This window comes from Rhipicephalus microplus, chromosome 9 (assembly GCF_043290135.1).
Source record: "Rhipicephalus microplus isolate Deutch F79 chromosome 9, USDA_Rmic, whole genome shotgun sequence".
Lineage (NCBI taxonomy): Eukaryota > Metazoa > Arthropoda > Arachnida > Ixodida > Ixodidae > Rhipicephalus > Rhipicephalus microplus.
The window spans coordinates 115,229,999-115,236,399 of NC_134708.1; the positions used below are offsets into that span (position 1 = coordinate 115,229,999).

The 6,401-nt window shown below is 53.1% G+C and overlaps 1 non-coding gene across 1 annotated transcript; it reads right to left on the minus strand.

Annotated features, from left to right (window-relative positions):
• Window positions 1-4,887: 4,887 nt before the first annotated feature.
• On the minus strand, window positions 4,888-4,961 carry TRNAN-GUU (transfer RNA asparagine (anticodon GUU)). The gene has a single exon. It is a non-coding gene; the product is annotated as a tRNA-Asn (tRNA).
• Window positions 4,962-6,401: the final 1,440 nt, after the last annotated feature.

The window sequence follows — 6,401 nt, forward strand, 5'->3', positions numbered from 1 at the left end:
CAAAGCTATCAGCCCAAAGAAAAAATAGCAACTCACCACTCCCGGGAGGGCTCGAACCTCCAACCTTTCGGTTAACGACCGAACGCGCTACCCAATTGCGCCACAGAGACAGTCCTGCTCCACTCTCACCACCATCAGAACATATCTTCAAAGCTATCAGCCCAAAGAAAAAATAGCAACTCACCACTCCCGGGAGGGCTCGAACCTCCAACCTTTCGGTTAACAGCCAATCGCGCTAGCCAATTGCGCCACGGAGACAGTCGTGCTCCAGTCTCACCACCAACAGAACATATCTTCAAAGCTATCAGCGCAAAGAAAAAAGCAACACACCACTTTCGGGAGGGCTCGAACCTCCAACCTTTCGGTTAACAGCCGATCGCGCTAGCCATTTTCGCCACGGAGACAGTCCTGCTCCACTCTCACCACCATTAGAACATATCTTCAAAGCTATCAGGCCATAGAAAAAAAGCGCCGCATTACCACCGGGTGGGCTCGAACCTCCAACCTTTCGGTTAACGACTGAACGTGCTACCCAATTGCGCCACGGAGACAGTCCTGCTCCACTCTCACCACCATCAGAACATATCTTCAAAGCTATCAGCCCAAAGAAAAAAAGCAACACACCACTCCCGGGAGGGCTCGAAACTACAACCTTTCGGTTAACACCCGATCGCGCTAGCCAATTGCGCCACGGAGACAGTCGTGCTCCACTCGCACCACCATCAGAACATATCTTCAAAGCTATCAGCCCAAAGAAAAAAAAGCGCCGCACCACTACCGGGTGCGCTCGAACCCCCAACCTTTCGGTCAACAGCCGATCGCGCTAGCCAATTGCACAACGGAGACAGTCGTGCTCCCTCTCACCACCATCAGAACATATCTTCAAAGCTATCAGCGCAAAGAAAACAGCAACACACCACTCCCGGGAGGGCTCGTACCTCCAACCTTTCGGTTAACAGCCGATCGCGCTAGCCAATTGCGCCACGGAGAAAGTCCTGCTCCACTCTCACCACCATCAGAACATATCTTCAAAGCTATCAGCCCAAAGAAAAAAAAGCGCCGCACCCCCACCGGGTGCGCTCGAACCTCCAACCTTTCGGTCAACAGCCGATCGCGCTAGCCAATTGCGCCATGGAGATAGTCGTGCTCCACTCTCACCACCGTCAGAACATATCTTCAAAGCCATCAGCCCAAAGAAAGAAAAGCGCCGAACCACCACTGGATGGGCACGAACCTCCAACCTTTCGGTTAACAGACGATCGCGCTAGCCGATCGCACCACGGAGACAGTCGTGCTCCACTCTCACCACCATCAGAACATATCTTCAAAGCTATCAGCGCAAAGAAAAAAGCAACACACCACTCCCGGGAGGGCTCGAAACTCCAACCTTTCGGTTAACAGCCGATCGCGCTAGCCAATTGCGCAACGGAGACAGTCCTGCTCCACTCTCACCACCATCAGAACATATCTTCAAAGCTATCAGCCCCAACAAAAAGTGCCGCACCTCCACCGGGTGGGCTCGAAACTCCAACCTTTCGATTAACAGCCGATCGCGCTAGCCAATTGTGCCACGGAGAGAGTCCTGTTCCACTCTCACCACCATTAGAACATATCTTCACAGTTATCAGGCCATAGAAAAAAAGCGCCGCACCACCACCGGGTGGGCTCGAACCTCCAACCTTCCGGTTAACAGACGATCGCGCTAGCCAATCGCGCCACGGAGACAGTCGTGCTCCACTCTCACCACCATCAGAACATAACTTCAAAGCTATCAGCCCAAAGAAAAAAAAGCAACACACCACTCCCGGGAGGGCTCGAACCTCCAACCTTTCGGTTAACAGCCGATCGCGCTAGCCAATTGCGCCAGGGAGACGTTCGTGCTCCGCTCTCACCACCAACAGAACATATCTTCAAAGCTATCAGCGCAAAGAAAAAAGCCACACACCACTCTCGGGAGAGCTCGAACCTCCAACCTTTCGGTTAACAGCCGATCGTGCTAGCCAAATTCGCCACGGAGACAGTCCTGCTCCACTCTCACCAACATCAGAACATACCTTCAAAGCTATCAGCCCGAAGAAAAAAAAAAGCGCCGCACCACCACCGGGTGCGCTCGAACCTCCAACCTTTCGGTTAACAGCCGATCGCGCAAGCCAATTGCGCCCCGGAGACAGTCCTGCTCCACTCTCACCACCATCAGAACATATCGTCAAAGCTATCAGCCCAAAGAAGAAAAAGCAACACACCACTCCCCGGACGGCTCGAACAGCCAACCTTTCAGTTAACAGCCGATCGCGCTAGCCAATTGCGCCACGGAGACAGTCGTGCTCCACTCTCACCACCATCAGAGCATATCTTCAAAGCTATCAGCCTAAAGAAAAAAAAGCGCCGCACCACCACCGGATGGGCTCGAACCTCCAACCTTTCGGTTAACAGACGATCGCGCTAGCCGATCGCGCCACGGAGACAGTCGTGCTCCACTCTCACCACCATCAGAACATATTTTCAAAGCTATCAGCGCAAAGAAAAAAGCAACACACCCCTCCCGGGAGGGCTCGAAACTCCAACCTTTCGGTTAACAGCCGATCGTGCTAGCCAATTGCGCCATGGAGACAGTCCTGCTCCACTCTCACCACCATCAGAACATTACTTCAAAGCTATCAGTTCCAAAAAAGCGCCGCACCACCACCGGGGGGGCTCGAACCTCCAACCTTTCGGTTAACGACCGAACGCGCTACCCAATTGCGCCACAGAGACAGTCCTGCTCCACTCTCACCACCATCAGAACATATCTTCAAAGCTATCAGCCCAAAGAAAAAATAGCAACCCACCACTCCCAGGAGGGCTCGAACCTCCAACCTTTCAATTAACAGCCAATCGCGCTAGCCAATTGCGCCACGGAGACAGTCGTGCTCCACTCTCACCACCAACAGAACATATCTTCAAAGCTATCAGCGCAAAGAAAAAAGCAACACACCACTCTCGGGAGGGCTCGAACCTCCAACCTTTCGGTTAACAGCCGATCGCGCTAGCCAATTTCGCCACGGAGACAGTCCTGCTCCACTCTCACCACCATTAGAACATATCTTCAAAGCTATCAGGCCATAGAAAAAAAAGCAACACACCACTCCCGGGAGGGCTCGAAACTCCAACCTTTCGGTTAACACCCGATCGGTCTAGCCACTTGCGCCACGGAGACAGTCGTGCTCCACTCTCACCACCATCAGAACATACCTTCAAAGCTATCAGCCCAAAGAAAAAAAAGCGCCGCACCACCACCGGGTGCGCTCGAACCCCCAACCTTTCGGTCAACAGCCGATCGCGCTAGCCAATTGCACCACGGAGACAGTCGTGCTTCCTCTCACCACCATCAGAACATAACTTCAAAGCTATCAGCGCAAAGAAAACAGCAACACACCACTCCCGGGAGGGCTCGTACCTCCAACCTTTCGGTTAACAGCCGATCGCGCTAGCCAATTGCGCCACGGAGACAGTCCTGCTCCAGTCTCACCACCATCAGAACATATCTTCAAAGCTATCACCCCAAAGAAAAAAAAGCGCCGCACCACCACCGGGTGCGCTCAAACCTCCAACCTTTCGGTCAACAGCCGATCGCGCTAGCCAATTGCGCCATGGAGACAGTCGTGCTCCACTCTCACCACCGTCAGCACATATCTTCAAAGCCATCAGCCCAAAGAAAGAAAAGCGCCGAACCACCACCGGGTGTGCTCGAACCTCCAACCTTTCGCTTAACAGCCGATCGCGCAAGCCAATTGCACCCCGGAGACAGTCCTGCTCCACTCTCACCACCATCAGAACATATCGTCAAAGCTGTCAGCCCAAAGAAAAAAAAGCAACACACCACTCCTCGGAGGGCTCGAACCTCCAACCTTTCAGTTAACAGCCGATCGCGCTAGCCAATTGCGCCACGGAGACAATCGTGCTCCACTCTCACCACCATCAGAGCATATCTTCAAAGCTATCAGCCTAAAGAAAAAAAAGCGCCGCACCACCACCGGATGGGCACGAACCTCCAACCTTTCGGTTAACAGACGATCGCGCTAGCCGATCGCGCCACGGAGACAGTCGTGCTCCACTCTCACCACCATCAGAACATATCTTCAAAGCTATCAGCGCAAAGAAAAAAGCAACACACCACTCCCGGGAGGGCTCGAAACTCCAACCTTTCGGTTAACAGCCGATCGTGCTAGCCAATTGCACAACAGAGACAGTCCTGCTCCACTCTCACCACCATCAGAACATATCTTCAAAGCTATCAGTTCCAACAAAAAGCGCCGCACCTCCACCGGGTGGGCTCGAAACTCCAAACTTTCGATTAACAGCCGATCGCGCTAGCCAATTGTGCCACGGAGACAGTCCTGTTCCACTCTCACCACCATTAGAACATATCTTCAAAGTTATCAGGCCATAGAAAGAAAGCGCCGCACCACCACCGGGTGGGCTCGAACCTCCAACCTTCCGGTTAACAGACGATCGCGCTAGCCAATCGCGCCACGGAGACAGTCGTGCTCCACTCTCACCACCATCAGAACATATCTTCAAAGCTATCAGCCCAAAGAAAAAAAAGCAACACACCACTCCCGGGAGGACTCGAACCTCCAACCTTTCGGTTAACAGCCGATCGCGCTAGCCAATTGCGCCAGGGAGACATTCGTGCTCCGCTCTCACCACCAACAGAACATATCTTCAAAGATATCAGCGCAAAGAAAAAAGCAACACACCACTCTCGGGAGAGCTCGAACCTCCAACCTTTCGGTTAACAGCCGATCGCGCTAGCCAATTTCGCCACGGAGACAGTCCTGCTCCACTCTCACCAACATCAGAACATATCTTCAAAGCTATCAGCGCAAAGAAAAAAAAACGACACACCGTCCCCGGGTGGGCTCGAACCTCCAACCTTTCGGTTAACAGCCGATCGCGCTAGCCAATTGCGCCACGGAGACAGTCCTCCTCCACTCTCACCACCACCAGAACATATCTTCAAAGCTATCATCCCATAGAAAAAAAGCGCCGCACCACCACCGGGTGGGCTCGAACCTCTAACCTTTCGGTTAACTACTGAACGCGCTACCCAATTGCGCCACGGAGTTCAAAGCTATCAGCCCAAAGAAAAAAAAGCAACACACCACTCCCGGGAGGGCTCAAACCTCCTACCTTTCGGTTAACAGCCGATCGCACTAGCCAATTGCGCCACGAAGACAGTCCTGCTCCACTCTCACCACCATCAAAACATATCTTCAAACTATCAGCCCAAAGAAAAAAAAAGCAACACACCACTCCCGGGTGGGCTCGAAACTCCAAACTTTCGATTAACAGCCGATCGCGCTAGCCAATTGTGCCACGGAGACAGTCCTGTTCCACTCTCACCACCATTAGAACATATCTTCAAAGTTATCAGGCCTTAGAAAAAAAGCGCCGCACCACCACCGGGTGGGCTCGAACCTCCAACCTTCCGGTTAACAGACGATCGCGCTAGCCAATCGCGCCAAGGAGACAGTCGTGCTCCACTCTCACCACCATCAGAACATATCTTCAAAGCTATCAGCCCAAAGAAAAAAAAGCGCCGCACCACCACCGGGTGCGCTCGAACCTCCAACCTTTCGGTCAACAGCCGATCGCGCTAGCCAATTGCACCACGGAGACAGTCGTGCTTCCTCTCACCACCATCAGAACATATCTTCAAAGCTATCAGCGCAAAGAAAAAAGCAACACACCACTCCCGGGAGGGCTCGAACCTCCAACCTTTCGGTTAACAGCCGATCGCGCTAGCCAATTGCGCCACGGAGACAGTCCTGCTCCACTCTCACCACCATCAGAACATATCTTCAAAGCTATCAGCCCAAAGAAAAAAGCAACACACCACTCTCGGGAGAGCTCGAATCTCCAACCTTTCGGTTAACAGCCGATCGTGCTAGCCAAATTCGCCACGGAGACAGTCCTGCTCCACTCTCACCAACATCAGAACATACCTTCAAAGCTATCAGCCCGAAGAAAAAAAAAGCGCCGCACCACCACCGGGTGCGCTCGAACCTCCAACCTTTCGGTTAACAGCCGATCGCGCAAGCCAATTGCGCCCCGGAGACAGTCCTGCTCCACTCTCACCACCATCAGAAGATATCGTCAAAGCTATCAGCCCAAAGAAGAAAAAGCAACACACCACTCCCCGGACGGCTCGAACAGCCAACCTTTCAGTTAACAGCCGATCGCGCTAGCCAATTGCGCCACGGAGACAGTCGTGCTCCACTCTCACCACCATCAGAGCATATCTTCAAAGCTATCAGCCTAAAGAAAAAAAAGCGCCGCACCACCACCGGATGGGCTCGAACCTCCAACCTTTCGGTTAACAGACGATCGCGCTAGCCGATCGCGCCACGGAGACAGTC